The sequence below is a fragment of the Nicotiana sylvestris genome, chromosome 11 (assembly GCF_000393655.2).
Source record: "Nicotiana sylvestris chromosome 11, ASM39365v2, whole genome shotgun sequence".
NCBI lineage: Eukaryota > Viridiplantae > Streptophyta > Magnoliopsida > Solanales > Solanaceae > Nicotiana > Nicotiana sylvestris.
The window spans coordinates 109,515,329-109,533,919 of NC_091067.1; the positions used below are offsets into that span (position 1 = coordinate 109,515,329).

Below are 18,591 nucleotides of genomic sequence, written 5' to 3' on the forward strand. Positions count from 1 at the left end.
CGAGTTTTTTTATTATTATTGTACTTTCTATTTTGCATTAGAAAAAGTGTGTTATAAATCAAAAATCCAAAAAAGAGATTTTGCGTTTTTATATTTCCGTTAAAAGTCTTCTGTAGAAATTTAAAAAAAAATCATTTGAGGTGGTTTTTTCCTTTAGGCAATTAATATTTATAACTTAAATAAAAAATTGCTTTTATATTTCCTTTTAGTATATTAAGACTAAAAATTCAAAAAAAAAGCGAATTTTCTTTTACTACCTCTTTAAAAAGTTTTCTTTAAGGTATTAATTCCAAAAATCCAAAAAAGATTTTCTTTTGAGGTTCTTCTTTGGGAAATTAACAAAAAAAAAAAATCTTTTTATGTTCATTAAAACTTTAGGATATTGTACATAGAAGAAAAAAATATACTTTATCTTTTGTTTATCTTTAAAGTTTCTTCCTTAGGTAATCAAAAACTGAAATTTAAAAATAATTTTTTTATCTTGTTCATTTCTCTTTTAGAAATACTTCTTGAGGGATATCAAATGAAAATTTAAAATATTTTTTTTGGTTTATTCTTTAGATTTCTTTCCTAAAAAAACAATCAAAAATATTTTTCTCTTCTAGGGGTTTTCCCTTAATAAATTCACATAGAATATTTGTTTCAAAAAGAAAAAAAAAGGATAAAACAAAGATATGTGCTCGTTAAGCTTGAGTTTAGAATAGGTTATAGAACATTAAGTCTAGAAAATTCAAAAAAAAAAAAGGTTTTGCTTCTTTTATTTCTCTTTTCTCATTAGAGTAGTCATCAAGGCAAAAAGAAAAAAAAGAAAAAGAAAATGAGAATGTTATTTTGTTTACTTTATTCCCGTACTACGCAAAGATCTGATTCATGCGGCGTCATGATACATAGGCAACCTACATAGGGTTCGATCAAATTGTTTTTATTTATTAACAGAAAAAGAAAAAAAGGAAAAAAGAGGTAAAACTATGGGATGTGAGAAATGAGAGGAAAGAAAAGAGTGATAATTAGAAAAAAAAAGAGGAAGGAAAATGAGGAAGCAAGTGCTAGAAAAGAATGAAAAGAGAAGATTGAAGGGAACAAAATTGGGATGATGCCAAGTGACCTTGTGACCCTCGAAGTCATTCCAGAACCGTTAATTGTTGCTAGGTGCATTGCATGCAATGTGATATTTTTAGCTATTAAATGCCCTAATGCTGACATGATGACCCCATTTTGTTCCTTTTGTTATCTTCATTGAGCAGAAGAGTGGTTGGTTTGTGGTTTTTAAGTAACTCATCCATACAACACGAGGTCAAAGAGCAAGGTAGTCATGGCTAACAAAGACTTGGACACAGGTGTCACACCCCTTTTCTACCCCTCAAAATAATAATAATATGTGTATGGGCCAAAGAGTTTTTCCAATTAAAGTGACAAAATTTGAATAGGGATTATTTTATTGTTCAGAGTTGCCACTTAGAATTGATTTTTTCGGTGTTCCAAGTCACCATTTATTTGGATCCCTAGTCAAAGGAAGGTTTGACTCTATTTTAATCGGTCCGCGAAAATAAAGTTCGGGTAAGGAATTTTGTTGACCGGGGAGAAGGTATAAGGCATTCCTCGAGTCCCGTGGTTCTAGCATGGTCGCTTTATTGACTTAATCTTGGCTTGAATTAATTTTGGACAAACTAATTTATATTATTTTCATGTTTTACCTATCCTCTTTTATCTCTTGATTATTAGAAAAAATTAAAGAATATTTTTGAATAATAAGATGTCATAATCACACTACGCAAGCGAATGCGTGATCGACGAAATTTGTTATTTATTCATAACGGCGCTACCCAAGCGAATCCGCAGTCATGACAGACGATTGTTAGCACGTTATTTACTTTTGAAAAATTGCTGCAATTGTGTTGGAGGAAACATTAACCCTCTTTTTTTCAAAAAATTTATTAAATGTCACTGCCACGCTACGCAAGCGAATCCGTGATTATGACAAAAGATTTATAAATTAATTAAAACTATTGAATATGACATGAAATTGATGAATTAACTTATTAAAAGTTATGCGTCACGCTACACAAGTGAGTCCGTGAAGTTAAAGCGCACCTACTATTTGCTTAATGTTTAAATTAATTAAAGGAAAACTAGTTAATTAAAATAGTAAAAAATCTGATATTATTATTATTTTTTCGAGCTTTATAGTTGGGAAAAATTATGCAAATAAATGTTGGACCAACTTTATCTATTTCAAAAGAAATGAGTCAACTTCTTGTTAAAAACAAATGGGCCAGCTTGTATGGAGCTTTTGGGCTGCTGGAATTTATTATTAAAATGGCTCAAGAAATGAATTTCAATTGACCCAATGCTATATAGAAGAAAAGGGGTAATTTTGTTGTTTAAAGGTAAATGAGCCAACTTTTATCTTTGATTCAATAAGGCCCAAAGTTGATACAATCTTAGCTCTTTACTTAGTTTGAGTTCATGACCACTAACGACATAGTCACAATTGTATAAACGCCCACTTTACAAAAATAGCCATTTTTGCAAATCCGGCAAAATGGCCAGATTCACAAAGATATTATCACAACATTCCTAGAAGCATATGTTGGCAGTGAAATTTCAGCAACTAAAACGAACTCATGCTATGTGTTATACACCTAAAGTCATTCATAGCATACTTAGCATTGTTACTCGGATATAATAGCTTGAAAACATGCTTAAAAAATCCATAAACGACTTACATATCACATTCAAAAACTTACAACTCAATATTCAAGTATTATGAAGGACTATATTCACATTATCACATGCTTGATACATAACAATAACATACAAGCTCTTTTGTTGTCAAACTATTCATCACATCAAACACATTTAAATGGTGCAGCATGTTTAAGTTGTTCCCATTGCTGAAAATACGTACATTACGAGTCTTAAAGGATTACCTGGTAGCAAAAGAATAAACAGTAGTTCAGCAACTAAAGCAACATAAAAACAACAACAAAACAGCAGCAAAACCAGCAGCAAATCCGTGTTAAAACAACCCGAAAACTTAGAGAGGGAACCCAGAAACGAACTCTAAAGAGGACTTATAATTTTTTAAAAGTTTGCACTCTAAGATTCACTCCCAAAGCTCACCATTTCAGCTTACTTTTCATGTGTTCAACTGTTGATTTTTTTGTTTGTTTTTGTGACAAAGCAATTAAAAAAAAAATGCCCCCTGAAAGTGTGATGGAGTCCCCTCTATATATCAAAACAACCAGCTATTTTAAAAAATTAAAAATCAATCTTTTTGACAGATTTTTCTACAAAATCTCCTCTTAAATTCAAAAAGCAAGACTTTCTAGTTCAAATCTTGTCAAGTATTTCAAACAAAATCTGCTCTCCACTATTCAAAGATAGACTTTATTCAAATAATGTCCAAAGGTCTACATTTTCTTACCAAACAATTTGACTTTTGAGTGTTGTACTCAAAGAGTCTTGAAGCAGTAAACAAACAACCAAACAAGTACCATATACTCTTAAGTATTTTTCATTACCTCACTTTTATCAATACAAAACTATTTTACTACTTCAACAAGTGCAAAAATAAAAAATTTAACATTTCAAACTTCAAAAACTAATGCTAAAATAATTAATAATAGACAAAAATAAAATCTGAAAATTAAAAATAAAAATAAAAAATCAGTTATGAAAAAGAATAGTATTTTACCATTTTACACATTAAAAGGCCGAAAAACTGGTGGTATGTCAAAGAGGGTGTTCCGGGAGGTCGCCGGAATTAGGCCGGATTTTGATCGCCGGATTTTTGGGGTAAAATTGACATCAATAGCTAGGTCTTGAGGAGATCTATCCATTGATGTAGGTATTTTGGGGTGGTAGTGGTTGGAGCTTCAAGAATTTGGGCAAAAAAAGTGACGGAAAAATTTCCTAGATCTAAAATTCAAGGAGTTTGAGAGATTTTTTCAGGATTTCGTTTGGAGATATGGAAAGAGGAAGTTGTGGAGATTACGTAGTGTGAATTTGGAGGTGTTTGGAGGTGGTCCGCCGACGGCGGCAATTTTCGGCAGGCGGCGGTGGGCGTAGCTGGGGCGGCGTAGAGAGAGTGAAGAGAGAGAGAAGAAGGAGAGGGAAAGAAGAGAGAGGAAATAAGGGGGAAATGGGGAAAATTTTTGGGGATTTTAGGCTTTAAATACCTTGGATGAAGATCAAACTAGGACCGTTGGAGTAAATCAAGATGGGTGGATGAGATTGAATCTTGTCACTTAACCAAAACGACGTAGTTTCAAGACAAAACTACGTCGTTTTAAGGTCTTCTTGGCAGCCTCCTTTTTGACCGGGTTTGGGCTCTTTGGGCTCAAATTTTGGGCCAATTTTGGCACAATTTTAATTAAATTACACTAGCTCAAACCCCACCCCATTTATCAAACCATTACTCAACTCTTAAAACCTATATATACACAAATAAGAACACACACACACACACACACATACATATTTTATATATATATAAGGCGAAAATTAGGCATTTACAGCTGCCCCTCTTTGCTCGAGAACATGAAGAGTTTTCGTGCAAAGACAAATAAATGCCATTGATAATTTTTTGCTCACATTCACTCTAGTGGAAGCATTTTGAAAAAGGCGGTGACCGAACCTTGCTTCTGAGGTTGCCTACATATCCTTGGCTATAAAGGAATCAGGTCAGTATAGTTCTGGGAAAATTTGGTAGGTGGGACTACCAGACACTGGAGTTAAGACTGCTGTTGCTGCTGCTGTTGCTGTTACTCTTACCGTTACTGCTTCTTACATCAAAAGAAAAAGAGAAGAGCACTACATTTGTCTGCAAACTAAGAGTACAAAAATTCCTATCCACGTGTCTTCTAGAGTCAAATCTTGATTCTTGACCTGCTCGCTTGTGTTGACCTTAGATGGGATCTTAATTCTTTTGAAGAAAAGATTATGACTCAATCTCGATGGCTTGCTTTCTGGATCAGAATTTGAGAAGATGAATCTTGAGAAGCTGGGATGCTGACACATTATCAAAGCTAAACTCCGACTATCTTGTGATCGAAGGATTTCTTTCTTCTAATGAGAAACTGAAACTGCAAGCTTGAATCGTCACTTGTGCTATACGGCAGAGCCTGCAAAGCCATCAAAGACAAACAAAAACGAACAAAATTTTTCTGCCCCAGTCTAGCACTAGGAAAATTCTGTGAGTTATTAGAGAAATCTGTAAATTATCTAATTTATTGAAAAGACAGATAAAAACAGTAGTATAAACTAGCTGAAAGAGATAAAATTTGGTAACGAAGGATAGTTTAACCAGGGATTGGTACCTTGTGCAACTTAAAGGAAATGTAATCATAGGTTGGTACCCTCTCTTACTGGAAGGAAATAGAATCAGGTGTTAGCACCATGTATTATCGATAAAGTGTTGAATCCCTCTAGGCAAAACGGTTCGATCTGAGTTAAATTGTATTTAAATAACCTGAGCGAATATTACTTCTACCCGGAACTACGAACTAGATCCCCTTAGGCGAAACGGTTCTACCTGGGTTAAGCTACGTAAAACACCCTGAGAGAAGAGTACTTCTACCCGGAAACTATGAGCTGGATCCCCCTAGGCGAAATGGTTCTACCTAAGTTAAGTTTCAAAAAACACCCTGAGCGAAGAGTACTTCTACCCGAAAACTATAAGCTGAATCCCCATAGGAGAAATGGTTCTACCTGGGTTAAGCTACGTAAAACACCCTGAGTGAAGAGTACTTCTACCCGAAAACTATGAGCTGGATCCCCCTAGGAGAAATGGTTCTACCTGAGTTAAGCTTCAGAAAACACCCTGAGTGAAGAGTACTTCTACCCAGAAACTATAAGCTGGATCCCCATAGGCAAAACGGTTCTACCTGAGTTAAGCTTCAGAAATAGGAGGTGTGAACAATAGTGATGCATGCTGAAAATAAAAGAAAAATGGAGATTTTAAGGATCTTACATTTGGTGACATTCGTTCACTTAGGACCAATATTCTGCACTCCTTTGTTCCTGCTTTAAACAAAGAAAAACTTGTGAGTTTTTAAAGTGGTGGTTGGTTTGTGGCCTTGATGCCCTGAGTAGCTTGATTCACGACCACTACTGTCGAAGAACCGATTCTGTCAGCGTGGTACCGAGATGTTATGCCGCTCTGTATCATTTTCTAGAGACCTTGGCTTCACAATATTGCCCCCAACTATTTCATACCCAGATGTCCATGGTACCGCTACCCTTGTCTCTAAGGCAATGCATTTTTCTCTAAAATCAAACTCAGTTGTCTTACCCCAGTATTAGTTTGTGTCTGTAGTGCTCATCAACTTTTCTCATAAAGCAGGGCTTGCTTAGGCGACCTTTTCAGCTCTTTTTTTAGACACTTTGTTTTTCTTATCGAATGAGATCAGAGATGGATTCGTGCCTTCGTCAATGCCATATATGCCTCAAATTGTGCTCGATATTATGGGGAAGTTGTAGCCAGTTTTGTAGCCATTTCTTTGCTTCGATTTTGATGCAGGATTAGACCGAAGGGGACTCAAAGAAAAATTATGGGTAAAAACAAAATAATAATTGGAAGCGAAAAAGAACTGTGCTTAAACAAAAGGTGTCCCTTTCAGGAAAAGGAACAAGGAGACTTATCTGGAGGTATGTGCCGACTTTAATGAATCATGACATGCATTTTGGGCTGGATGCCTTATCTGTCTGAGCTGTCTAATTCTCAAAATCCGCCGCAAATGTTCATCTTGAATTTGTCTTGGTGTTGCTCATGCCGGAGAATCAAAGACCCTTATTCAGCTAGTAGCGCCCATTGCAGGTTTTCGCTAACTAACCTCTCTCATTTCTCTACTAATTGTCACCTTATGATGCCCATCTGGGTTTTCACCAATAAGACTTTCATTTCTCTGCTCACTATCGCCTTATAGTGCCCGTACGGGTTTTCATTGATAAGACTCTCTCATTTCTTTTATTTTTTTTGACTAAGATATTGTATGAGGGAGGTTATCCAATGCCTTTGGCATGGGGACTTCAATCATTCTTTAAAAACATCGATTAGAAGTTCTCAAAAGATAAAAAGGCGAAATGAACCTTGAACTGAATTACAACTTTTGGAATCATTTTTACAGAAAAAACCGTGAAATAAAACAAACTTCTGCCCCAGTTTTGGAGTATTGGGAATATGGATTTTTTCTTCTGATGGGACCGAACCCAGGGTAAGGCTGCCTACGTATCCTTTCGGAATCAGGCCGGGCGTAGTTCAATGACTCAGAGATTTGTTTTTTTTTTACAAGTACACAAGTTCCAAGAAGTGAGAAACAAGGAAGACAAATACGGCTCAAAAGGATTAACAAAAAGGGTGACACCTATTTGGAATAGCGAGCAAATGACAACCTTCGCCACTTCAATCTGAGAAAATCAATGCGGGAAAATTCTACAATGGGTATATATCAGATATAATATCTTTTGACTGTATCTGCGTTAATAGTCATATCTGGTACCCGTCCTTCTTCATCTACCAAGTGCAAGGCCCCTTTTGGTAACACTTTCTTGATGATGTAGGGTCCTTTCCAGTTCGGGGCGAACTTTCCTTTAGCTTCTACCTGGTGCGGAAGGATGCGTTTCAAAATCAGCTGGCCTGCCTCAAAGTTCCTTGGGCGCACTTTCTTATTGTAAACGTGTGCCATTCTTTGTTGGTATAACTGGCCGAAACACACTGCTGCTAGCTATTTTTCATCGATCAACATCAGTTGTTCTAATTGGGTCTTGGCCCACTCAGTGTCTTCAATCTCTGATTCCATAATAATTCAGAGAGAGGGTAATTTCGAATTCAGCGGGTATTACAGCTTCAGTTCCGTATACAAGCAGATACGGAGTTGCGCCAACAGATGTGCGAACAGTCGTACGGTATCCCAAAAGAGCAAAAGACAACTTTTCATGCCATTGCCTGGAACCTTGGATCATCTTCCCAAGAATCTTCTTGATGTTCTTGTTTGCCGCTTCGACTGCTCCATTGGCTTTTGGCCGGTAAGGGGTAGAATGGCGATGCATGATTTTAAATTGTTCGCATACCTCCTTCATCAAATGACTATTTAGATTGGCTGCATTGTCAGTGATAATGGTCTTTGGGATACCAAAGCGATAAATTATGTTGGAGTGAACAAAGTCTACCACTGCTTTCTTGGTGACTGCTTTGAAAGTGACGGCTTCCACCCACTTGGTGAAGTAATCAATTGCAACCAAAATGAATCTATGCCCATTTTAAGCCTTTGGCTCGATCGGCCTAATATCCATTCCCCAAGCAATGAAAGGCCAAGGAGAGGACATGGGATGCAACTCCGAAGGAGGCGAGTGAATCGGGTCACCATGAATCTGGCACTGGTGACATTTGCGAACAAATCTGAAGCAATCTCGCTCCATGGTAAGCCAGTAATACCCTGCCCGTAGAATCTTCTTCGCCAAAATATATCCATTCATGTGAGGTCCGCATACCCTTGAATGCACTTCACTCATGATCTGCTCTGCTTCTGTAGCATCTATGCATCTCAACAAGTTTAAATATGGGGTCCTCTTGTACAGAATTTCCCTATTCAGGAAGAAACCACTGGCGAGTCGCCTTATAGTTCTTTTTTGATCTCCTTTGGCATGCTCTGGATATTCTCTTATTTTCAGGAATCGTTTTATGTCATGATACCATGGTTCACCATCTGGTTCTGTCTCGATTGTATTACAGTAACTGTGTTGATTCCGAACTTGGATTTCTAGTGGATCAATATGAGTGTTTCCTGGATAAGGGAGCATCGAGGCTAGAGTAGCCAATGCATCGGCTAGCTCATTGTGAAACCGGGGAATGTACCTGAACTCGATAGATTTGAATCTTTTGCTCAAGTCTCGCACATATTGTCTGTACGGAATAAGTTTGATGTCTCCAGTCTCCTATTCGCCTTGGGCTTGCCTGATAAGCAAGTCAGAATCTCCCATAACTAATAGTTCACGCACATCCAGATCGATGGCCATTTTCAAACCCATGATACAAGCTTTATATTATGCCGTATTATTAGTATAGAAGAACTGAAGTAGGGCCATTGCATGGTAATAGTGTCCAATAGGTGAGATAAGGATTGCCCCGATCCCAACTCCTTTGATATTGACAGCCCCATCAAAATACATTTTCCATATAGGGTGATCGTCTGGAACCACTTCCTCTATCGAGTTGACCTATTCGTCCAGGAAGTATGTGCTAAGTGGCATGTACTCATTATCAACTGGATTCTCTGACAAATGATCTGCCAAAGCCTGTGCTTTCATTGCTGTGCGAGTGACATAGACGATGTCAAACTCTGTGAGCAGGATTTGCCATTTTGCGAGCCTGCCAGTGGGCATTGGCTTTTAGAAGATGTACTTCAAGGGATCCATTCTGGATATGAGGTAAGTAGTGTAGGCCAAAAGATAATGTCTCAACTTTTGAGTGACCCAAGTCAAGGCTGAACATGTCCTTTCTAAAATGGTGTACTTAACCTCATAATCGGTGAACTTCTTGCTCAAATAATATATTGCCTGTTCCTTTCTGCCTGTTGCGTCATGTTGCCCCAGAACGCATCCAAAGGAATTATCCATCACTGATAGATACAAAAACAAAGGCCTACCAGGTTCAAGTGGGACAAGTACAGGGGGTTTTGATAAATAATCTTTGATCCTGTCAAATGCCTTTTTGCAATCATCTGTCCATCTGATAGTGACATCCTTTTTCAGCAACTTAAAGATGGGCTCTCACGTGGTTGTGAGCTGAGCAATGAACCTACTGATGTAGTTCAACCTCCCGAGCAAACTCATGACCTCTTTTTGTTCTTCGGGGGTGGCATATCTCGAATGGACTTTATCTTAGATGGATCCAATTTGATGCCTCTCCAACTGACTATAAAATCGAGGAGTTTCCCAGATGGGACCCCAAATGCACACTTGGCTGGATTAAGCTTAAGGTCGTACATACGAAGCCGTTCGAAGAACTTTTTCAAATTACACACGTGATCGGCTTGTGTCTTTGATTTTATGATGACATCGTCGACATATACTTCAATCTCTTTGTGCATCATGTCGTAAATAATGGTGGTCATGGCCCTCATGTAAGTTGCCCCTGCATTCTTTAAACCGAATGGCATGACCCTATAACAAAAAGTACCCCATGGTGTGGTGAAAGCGGTCTTTTCTGCATCATCCTCATCCATTAGAATTTGGTGGTACGCAGCATAGCAATCCACAAATGATTGGATCTCATTCTTTGCGCAATTATCTACAAGAATGTGGATGTTTGGCAAAGGAAAATTATCCTTTGGACTTGCTTTGTTCAGGTCCCTATAGTCGACACAAACTCTGGTTTTTTCATCCTTTTTTTAGCACGGGCACAACATTTGCCACCCAAGTGGTGTATCGGACAGCTCTGACCACATTGGCGCTTAGTTGCTTCATTATTTATTCTTTGATTTTGTCGCTCATGTCTGTTTTAAATTTTCGTTGCTTTTGTTGGACTGGTGGAAAACTAGGATATGTAGGAAGCTTATGAACTACCAGATCAGCACTTAAACCCGGCATATCATCGTAAGACCAAGCAAACACATCTCTGTATTCAAATAAAAGTTGAATCATGATATCTGTGGTTTTTTGTTTAGTGTGAATGCTTATCTTCGTTTCTCTAACTTCTTCAGGACTTCCGATATTAATCGTCTCAGTTTCATTGAGGTTTGGCTTAGGCTTGTTTTCAAATTGTTCCAACTCTCTTTTTATTTCCTCAACAATCTCATCTTCCTCATATTCAACCTCTTGATGTGTTATTTCGATATTAGACAGTTTTTTCAAGATCTGGGCATGAATTCCGCATGCATGTCATGTTATTAAAGCCGGCATTAATAAAACTGAAATGAAAATAAAATGACAGGAATTAGGAAAAGGAAAAGATAGGAAACTTAATAGGAAACTGAACTGCATTTTATTGAATTCGAATGGATAGAAGGGTTAACATCAAAACAAAACAATCATCCTGAGATATTTGGATTACAACCCTGAAAGTAACCCAATATACAAAAAACAAGCTGCAAAACAGACTACCAAGACTCCTTCCTTGTGGGGAGAGGAGTTGCTTCCCAGTTGGTGAGCATGGTGTCTGGGTCAATTAGTTGCACATCGGCACGACTAGTGCCTTCACCAGCCTGGATCATATTCACTTCAGAAAACATCTCGCTGAGGCCATGGCAAATTTCATCAATGTTTGCATGCGCCGAGGAATTTTGACCCTCTCGGAGTCGTGGCTTGACAAAAGTGTAGAAAATATGAGGGATAGGCTGTTGCAAGACCCATCCACTCTTTTTGCGGTGTTTGGATTTGTTTTTGTCTGCTTGTGTTGGCCTGAAGCCTAAGCCAAAAGTACCCCGGTTGCCTAACGGAGCAATAGGCTCTGAAATTCCTTGCAATGATGCCCCCAAACCTTTTCCTGGCTCATAACCTTTTCTCATCATAACTGTAGCCACCATTACAGATGTGGCGGAAAGACGAGGATGCAGAATGGGCTTTCCTTCCTCGACATGGTTCACAACAACCACTTCAAAAGCCTGATAGACAATGGACTCAGACCCTTCCTTGGCCTCAATACAAGGGATTAATGGGTCTTTATAAATGGAAGACTCGTCTTCTCCGTGAACAATAATTTCTTACCCGTTATGTTCAAATTTGAGCATCTGGTGCAAGGTGGATGGCACAGCTCGGGCTGTATGGATCCATGGCCTTCCAAGAAGAAAGTTATAAGAAGTGACCATGTCCACTACTTGGAAAACAATCTCAAAGTCCACCGGCTCAATCGTCATGGTGAGGTTGATTTCCCCCATGGTATCTCTCGTTGAGCCATTGAAAGCCCGAATGCGAAAATACGTACATTACGAGTCATAAAGGATTACCTGGTAGCAAAAGAATAAACAGTAGTTCAGAAACTAAAGCAGCATAAAAACAACAACAAAACAGCAGCAAAACCAGCAGTAAATCCATGTTAAAACAACCCGAAAACTTAGAGAGGGAACCCAGAAACGAACTCTAAAGAGGACTTATACTTTTTTAAAAATTTGCACTCTAAGATTCACTCCCAAAACTCACCATTTCAGCTTACTTTTCATGTGTTCAACTGCTGAATTTTTTTTTTGTTTTTGTGACAAAGCAATTAAAAAAAAATGCCCCCCTGGAAGTGTGATGGAGTCTCCTCTATATATCAAAACAACCAGCTATTTCAAAAAATTAAAAATCAATCTTTTTGACATATTTTTCTACAAAGTCTGCTCTTAAATTCAAAAAGCAAGACTTTCTAGTTCAAATCTTGTCAAGTATTTCAAACAAAATCTGCTCTCCACTATTCAAAGATAGACTTTATTCAAATAATGTCCAAAGTCTACATTTCCTTACCAAACAATTTGACTTTTGAGTGTTGTACTCAAAGAGTCTTGAAGCAGTAAACAAACAACCAAACAAGTACCATATACTCTTAAGTATTTTTCATTACCTCACTTTTATCAATACAAAACTATTTTACTACTTCAACAAGTGCAAAAACAGAAAATTTAACATTTCAAACTTCAAAAACTAATGCTAAAATAATTAATAATAGACAAAAATAAAATATGAAAATTTAAAATAAAAATAAAAAAATCAACCATGAAAAAGAATAGTATTTTACCATTTTACACATCAAAAAACCGAAAAAAATGGTGGTATGCCAAAGAGGGTGTTCCGGGAGGTCGCCGAATTATGCCAGATTTTGGTCGCCGGATATTTGGGGTAGAATTGACATTAATAGCTAGGTCTTGAGGAGCTCTATCCATTGATATAGGTATTTTGGGGTGGTAGTGGTTGGAGCTTCAAGAATTTGGGCAAAAAAAGTGACGAGAATGTTTCCTAGATCTAAGATTCAAGGAGTTTGAGAGATTTTTTTAGGATTTGGTTTGGAGATATGGAAAGAGAAAGTTGTGGAGATTACGTGGTGTGAATTTGGAGGTGTTTGGAGGTGGTCCTCCGGCGGCGGCAATTTCCGGCATGCGGCGGTGGGCGGAGCTGGGGCGGCGTAGAGAGAGTGAAGAGAGAGAGAAGAGAGAGGAAATAAGGGGGAAATGGGGAAACCTTTTGGGGATTTTAGGCTTTAAATACCTAGGATGAAGATCAAACTAGGACCGTTGGATTAAATCAAGATGGGTGGATGAGATTGAATCTTGTCACTTAACCAAAACGACGTAGTTTCAAGACAAAACTACATCGTTTTAAGCTCTTCTTGGCAGCCCCTTTTTGGACCGGGTTTGGGCTCTTTGGGCTCAAATTTTGGGCCAATTTTGGCACAATTTTAATTAAATTACACTAGCCCAAACCCCACCCCATTTATCAAACCATTACTCAACTCTTAAAACCTATACATACTCAAATAAGAATAAATACACACACACACATACATATTAAATATATATATATATATATATATATATATATATATATATATATATATATATATATATATATATATATATATATATATATAAGGCGAAAATTAGGCATTTACAACAGGGGTTGTTGATATGTTTAAAGGAATTGTTGAATCAGAATATGAGTTGAAAAAAAAGATCTTAAAGTTGAAAAGACAGATGGCCGAAATATACCAAGCCTGGATTAGTGGGCGTCCTCCGCCATCAGTTCCCACTAACTGTACTGAAAGTCTTGTTATCATTCTACCACTGTCACAAGTCCTGGATATCTCCTCACAACCTTTTCACACTCCACCCCCAGAAACACCCTATTTCCTGCACCTTTGACCACTTGTATTTTTGTAGATCATCCATCTGCTACATTTCCTCGATCCTCTAGCAAGATTGTGTTCAAAATCCCCGATGCCCAACACTATGCTCCAGAACCAATTTTCAAGGTCTCGGGTCCATACTCTTACGCTCTTCATTTTGAGCCTCTCGGTGAGACTGCAAAGACTGCTAAGACAGTGAAGCAAGATGAGATATCCAGAAATTTGAAAGGGTTTAAGATGCCAAAGTTTAATTTGTATGATGGGTGCGGAGATCCAGTAGCCCATCTGAGGGGTTACTGCAGTGAAATGAGAAGTGTTGGTGGGAAAGATGAATTATTGATGGCATATTTCAGTGAAAGCTTGACTGGGACAGCTTTGGAATGGCATACTCGTCACGATGTCGGTAAGTGGGATAAATGGGATGACACGACTAAAGATTTTGTGCGAAACGTTCAGTATAATATAGACATTGTCCCAGATCGTTCCTCCCTATCTCAGATGGAAAAGAAACCCAAAGAAAGTTTTAGGGAATTTTGGTTCAGATGGAACGAACAAGTTACTTGGAATAGTCCTCCCATTGATAGAAAAGATGTCGCGGAGCCCCGCAAACGACAGGATCTAGTGAGCATTCTTGCTAAATGCTTTCAGCCTCAATACCGACCCTATGAACCTCCCCGAGCTCCACATAATCCACCCCAGTATTATCCTCCGAACAAATTCCGACCATCTATCCAAGCACTGGGTCATTCCTCATGGTGAGCGCCAGCATTGAATAATGCACTTTTGCCTTCACAGCATTTTCGAGCATCCAACAACCCTAGAAAACTGGGGCATGGAGGGAAACAAAGGCAAAAAGATAATTTCACACTCACTGGAGAATCCTACACAAACTTGTTTGAAAAGTTAAAACATTCTGGCCTGATTGAGCCGCTCCTCGGATATACTCCGGACCCATATGCAAAATGATTTGATCCTACTGTACGATGCATGTACCACTCTAATGTCCAAAGGCATAGCATTGAAGATTGTCATGCTTTGAAAAGGGAAATAGAAAGAATGCTTCTAGAAGGAATAATTGTGGTGCAAGGTAGTAATACCCCAAGTGTCACATGTAATCCTCTACAGGTACATGACAATGCACAAATTGTTGGGACGGTTGGCAATGACAAAGGGGTGGTCAAAGGAGTCAAGGAGCCACTTGGTGAAATTAATGATATTGAAATTGGTAATGGTCTTGGTAATATTGATGTGAAACTCAGTGGCTAAGATGACGAGCTTGGTAACTGGAAAGACGCTCCTTTCTTGGCTAGCCAGGGAGGAGTGTTGGTGGTTCATGTTGTTGTTATTTCTGTTGTCCGAGTTATTTCAGGGTTGTAATCTGGATATTGTCTTGTAACTCAAACCCTCATATCCTTTTACTTTGCCTAGTTCCTTTAGTTGTAGTAACTTATTTAGTGTTATCTAAGTTTGTTCCAGGGTTGTACCCTAGTTTATTCTACTTGTCTTTTTGTTCAAACCATTTCACCGTGTGTCTAATGCAATTTTCTGTTTTCTGTTATTTCTAGTCATTTTTGTTTAGTTCTTTTTTCCTTTTATAGTTCTTTTCATGTTGCCTCTAGTGACATGACATACACGCATAATTCTAGGCCTGGTCTTAAAAGTTAGTTTAGTCATGAAATAATAAAATAAATTTTGAAGATGATAGGGGCACTTGAGGGAAATAAGTACAGATTCGAACGTTTTGAGATCATTTGAAGCTCGAACCATGTGAAAGTGGGGAAGATAATTTGGGAAGTTAATAAGGTGATAAGAATTGGTTACAGGAGAGTGCATCCCGGACAATCTGAAGCAAACAACTTTGAGTTCAAAGACATCTCAAGTTACAAGATAAAGTTAAGAAAGTTTTCTTCGAATTGACAGAGGATATCCATTGTGAAAAGGGAATCACCCAACGAGGGTTCTGTACTTGACAAGGTGCTAATGAAAAGTGGAAGGCATCAGTTATATCAATGCCGAAGCCACAAAATAAATATTGTGCATGATCTTCAATTTTCATTTTGTGCTGTACTTGGCATTTTCAGGGATTGGGAGGCCCTCTTTTAGCTACCCAAACACTTATACCATTCGATACCCTTTTGAGCCTGTACTAATTTCTTTGACCTCCCCTCTTTTGGAATCAAGTTAGAGTCATGCGAAAAAAGAAAAAAAAGGTTTATGTCCCCATAGGTTTATTTTAAAAGATTCATCCCAAAAGGGAAATTCAAAAAAAAAGAAGAGGAGAAAAATAAAGATAAAAAAAGGAAAAAAGAAAAAGAAAAATAGCAACAACAAAACATATATTGGTGAACTACGTTTAACTTAATTCTTGTCATCACAAGATACGTAGGCAGCCTTATGGTTCGGTCATACCAAATAAAATATTTCATAATCCCGCGAAGTCGAGTGGGGCAGTCTTTCTTAGTAACTCCATCAAAAGAAAAAGAAAAAAAAGAATCAAACTCCCTTGTTTTAGAAATTGGGGCAAAATTCTTATAATGGATTCCAAAAGTTGTAAATAAATTAACCCTGTTATCTTACTTGTTTTGAGCCTTTGCGATATATTTTCTTTCTAACCCTATCCAAAAGCCTCATTACAGTCCAAAAAAGACCTCCCAGATAATCTTTGAGAGTGTTGAGTTAGTCATGCCAAGAGCATATGATATTTTTACCATGGTTAATGCCTTGTCATCTGCAGAATTGGAGAAAATAAGAAGAAAAGAACAAGATAAGAGAGTTTTATCAGTGAAAACCTTCATAGGCACCATAAGACGATGGTGAGTTGAGAGAAAGAACAAAATGAGAGAGGTTTGATGGTGAAAACCCTTCGGGCACTACAAGTCGGATAACGATCGTGAATCAGATAGGATAATCGGAGCATTGGAGCCCATTTTATAGCAAAGAGATACAACAAGAGTTGAGCATTATATTTACTTGACAGGTTAGGACACTTAATCCAAAGGTTCATGTCATGGTCATTAGAGTTGTTATCCATATCTGATAAGTTTCTATTTTGTAGTTTTCTTGTTAGGAATCATCTCTTTCCTTTGTCCTCTAATCTGTTCCTTTTGTCTTGTTTACTTTTTCTTCCTGAGTCTGTTTGGTCAGAATAAGTGAGAAATGACTTCAAAATTTGCCACCAACTTTCCAATTGCAAAAAACGGGATATGGCTAGCACATCAAAGCGGTATAAGTCAGGAAAAAATAACGTGCGCATTGAGTTGGTAACAATCAACGTGCTTTGGGATTCATGTGAAATACAAAGGTTCGGTATATGTTAATTCATGAACAATGCAACAGATAGAGTATGTTGGGTGAACGGATCAATGGTATTTTCTATGATAAGGTTGACAGAGAAGGTGGTTACTAATGACAAGCAAGGTCTTCCAAGCGAAAGTCAAAGTTATCATGACAAGTGAAGGAGCAATAGACCTCAAGGCCAAGGCCAGGAAAGAACAACAAGCGCATCGAGTTGGTAAAAATCAATGTGTTTTGGGATTCATGTGAAACACAAAGGTTCGGTAAATGTCCAATCATGAGCAAAATGCAACAGATAGAGGATGTTGGGTTTGAACAGATTAGAGGTATCTTCTGGGATAAGGGTGACAGAGAAAATGGTTAGTCAATAAACAAGCAAATCTTTCGAGTTGAAATCAAAGTTATCATGGGAAGTGAAGGAGCAATCTCCCTCAAAGTCAAGGCCACAAACCAACCACCATGTTTCTTTGTTTGAAACATGGGTGAAGACTATGCCCCAATCAAAGCTTGGAAACTTGAATTTTTCAAATGTCATGCCCAAATTATGTCAACACAAAAGTGGTTTGAGAAGGGGAAAGAAAATTGGTTCGATCTGCAGCAACCCTCCATGGGGAAAGCATGGTTCAGGGGGCAAGGAATTTTGTTCATTCTACATAGATCCTCCAGGAAGAGAGCGCGGCTCAGGTAAGTCCATTCTCGGCTTCTTAGGACCCTCTTGTATAATGGGACTTAATTTAAAAATTTCAAGTCCCTTCTGGATAATGGGATTTAATTTCTTTAAAGAAAAAAAAAGGGTTCTTAGGACCCTTCTGGATAATGGGTTCTAGTTTTAAGTTTTTAAAACCTTCATAGATAATAAGATTTAGCGTAAGTTTTACCTTTAGGAAATAGAATTTAGCTTTGAAGTTGTCACTCTTAAGATGAGATTTAATTTTAAATTTTCAGGACCCTCCTGGATAATGAGATTTAGCTTTTAAATTCTTAGAGCTTTTGGGTAACATGATTCGATTAACACTTACATATGTTCCCAATATCAAACTGGGGGAGAAATATTTCTTTTGTTTTGTCTGTTTTATTGAAATTAGGCACCCACCTGGAGAACAAAAGGAAGACTACAGGAGTTCAAAGAAAAGCGGGTCGAGCTCAGCAATCAGGCGCCCACCTGGAGAAAAAGGGAGAACAACTCAAGTTTCAAAGGAAAACAGTGCAGATTCAGCAATCAAGTGCCCACCTGGAGAACAAGGAGAAATAGTTCAAGTCTCAAGGAAATGTAGGGCAAGTGTTGGAAATCAGGCACCCACCTGGAGAACAAAGGGAAATCAACAATGTTCAAAAGAAGATGGTTCAAGGTCAGCAATCAGGAGCCCACCTGGAGAACAAGGGAAAACAAGTCAAGCTTTGAGGAAAAGTAGTTCAAGTTTTGGCAATCAGGCGCCCACTTGGAGAGCAAGGAAATACAGTTCAAGTTTTGGCAATCAGGC

At 37.9% G+C, this 18,591-nt stretch overlaps 1 long non-coding RNA gene across 1 annotated transcript; it reads right to left on the minus strand.

Annotated features, from left to right (window-relative positions):
- Positions 1 to 2,699: 2,699 nt before the first annotated feature.
- On the minus strand, positions 2,700 to 4,139 carry LOC138882319 (uncharacterized). Its single transcript, XR_011403860.1, has 2 exons — positions 3,698 to 4,139; positions 2,700 to 2,930 (listed from the first exon to the last, which is right to left on the minus strand). It is a non-coding gene; the product is annotated as an uncharacterized lncRNA (long non-coding RNA).
- Positions 4,140 to 18,591: the final 14,452 nt, after the last annotated feature.